Source organism: Lactuca virosa, chromosome 9, assembly GCF_052849685.1.
Source record: "Lactuca virosa cultivar CGN04683 chromosome 9, Lactuca_virosa_CGN04683_v6, whole genome shotgun sequence".
Classification (NCBI taxonomy): domain Eukaryota; kingdom Viridiplantae; phylum Streptophyta; class Magnoliopsida; order Asterales; family Asteraceae; genus Lactuca; species Lactuca virosa.
The window spans coordinates 200,826,868-200,829,670 of NC_136434.1; positions in this window are offsets into that span (position 1 = coordinate 200,826,868).

A 2,803-nucleotide genomic window follows, 5' to 3' on the forward strand; every position below is an offset into this window, starting at 1 on the left:
ATGGATTGCATAAGCTGATGGGAGAGACTAATCGTTTTTGCGCCAAAAATCCTTGGATTAGTGTGTGGAATAATATCGTAACAAGCAGAAAATATTGGAGAAGATCAATATTTATTTTGAAGAAATAATGTGTTATGAGGAGAACAAGGATACTTGGGTATCCTCCTTTGTAAAAGACGGAGAGTTCTGCCTGGCTGCCCTTGGGGATAGAATTGAAAGGGCTTCTTTCCTAGTGTGTGACGGGAATTTCCCATGGCTTAACTTGGTCCCAAAAAAAGTTATGGGTTTGTATGGAGAGCGAAGCAAAATCGAATTCCTTCAGCGGTGGCACTTAAAAACAGAGGAGTTGATTTAGCATCAACGATTTCTGATGTATGTAAAGCGGCAGAAGAAACTGGTGACCATATCCTTGCTTCATGTACAATGGCGAGGTCAGTAATACAATCTATTCGTCATTGGTGTGGTCTTCCAGAGAATGAATTCCAGTCAGTTTTGAACATCATTGACTATGCTTCAAATTGGGGTAACTGCCCTAAAAAGAAGGAAATTCTAACTATGATATTATTCGGGCACTACTAGAAAATTGGTGCAATAGCTACAGCACAATCCGTAGCTATAAGCGGATAGATACGGAATTGCTACGAAAAATTGGTTGTAGCATAATGGCCCGTGGCTAAATTATAGCTACGGATTAGCTACAGAATCACTACGGAATAGCTACGGAATTTTCTGTAGCAACTATAGCTACGGAATAGCTACGGAAATAAATAGCTACGGATTTCCTACGTAATAGTTACGAAAGTGAATAGCTACGGAATAGCTATGGAACTAAATAGCTACGGATCCAAATAGCTACGGAACTAAATAGCTACGGAAATCCGTAGCTATTCCGTAGCTAACTTCGTTTTATTAAAAAAAAATTTTTAAAATTTCCAATTTTTTGTCAAATACCACATTCAAATCACATTTGTCCCAAATACCATATAAAATACACCAAAAAACGTCCATAATACCAAGTTCGATACATTCCATTCAATTGTCCAAAATACCATACAAAAGTAAGCACTAACAATACACACAAACAATACCAAGTGTTTACAAAATCAATTGTTCCAAATACCATACAAACTAAGCACTAGCAAAACAAACAATATCAATTACAAATTCAATTGTTTCAAAATACTTATCAATCGTCCTCGGGTGGATTATCGGGGGACCACGTGATTAATTTCAAGACATATCCATCATCCTCAATCATTTCCATTTGTTGTTGTTCCATGGTAGAAACTTGCACACGCAACCTATCAGCCTAAAAAATAGTAACACAATTCAATACTTAAACAATAATAACAATGTACTTTAGTTTATTATAACAATGTATTTTAGTTTATAATTATAGCAATACACTTAACTTTAAATCCATAATTGCAATGTAATTTTGTTTAATATCAATTTAATCTATAAAAACAACATACAACTTAACTTTAATTCATAACTTTAAAACCATAATAACAAGGAGATTATGCTAACCTTCAAAAAAGTCAAGTCTCGTTCTATTGTGCCAATTAACTGATTAGCCCCTGCTCAAACATAATCACATTATCAAAATAAACCAAAACAAAAACAAAAAATCAATAATCAATAATCAAGAAGCCAATAATAAAGAAGCAATAATCACATAAACCATTTTCCAGCCAAGCCTCATTCTACTCTACAACCAATAATCAAGAAGCAAGTTACACAAACCTAAAATCAATCATTTGCTGGATTATATTATCAAATTGAACCAAAAATCAGATACACTTAGACCTAGTCTAAGCTTGCACTCGAAATCTTCACAGTAAGAAGAGAACGAAAAGAGATTTTTTTTTGCTGAATTTCAAGTCCCCTGACTTGCATTGCTTTAAATGAACCTAAAAAAAAACTAATCACGCATGAAGCCGAAATCCAGAAACACTCAAAATAAACAAAGCAATCAGTGATGACGATAAATGAATCCTAACCCAAAACGAAAACCTAAGTGAAATTAAACAAAAAAAAAACTTACTTGAAAGATTGATGATGATGGCGATGACAAGTAGATGACAGCGACGGGAAGGAGATGTCGACGACGGCAGAGAGATGACGACGACGTAACTCCAGCGGCGGCAGAAAGAACAACCTCCGGTAAGGAAATGACAGCGAGTGAAAGAGAAGATCGAAGGCGAGGGTGTGAGTGGGAGGTGCGACCGTCCGAGTGATAGAGAAGAGGGAAACCAAATGAAGGAAATGAGCAGGATATTAAAAAAAAATCGGCGTTTGAGCCCGCTTAATGGAGGCAGAGACAGCCAAAAAAAATGAAACCCTAAATTGGAGAAGGCCAAAAAAATATGAAAAAAAGGGTGGGGTAAGACTCGAACTCAGGGCGACTGCGTATATAACCAACGACACTACCACTTGGCCGGGAATGCCACATCTTACTTACTTTGTCTACAATTGCTTTTGACCACTTCCATTTCCGTTGTTATTATTATTATTATTATTATTATTATTATTATTATTATTCATTATTATTATTATTATTATTATTATTATTATTATTATTCATTATTCGAGTCTTAATTTTTTTTTTTTTGGATAAATTTTCTTACATATTTAAGACACGACAGTTAACTTTCTAAAAACGGTCAACTTTCTAAAATTGGATTTTTGATGCATTTTTTAATATAGCAACATAGTCCAAATAAAAAAATTTCGCGCTGACCTGGCAGCTCGATCCCAGCCAGGGGCTCTGCACCTTGGACCCCGCCAGGGGCGCTGCCCC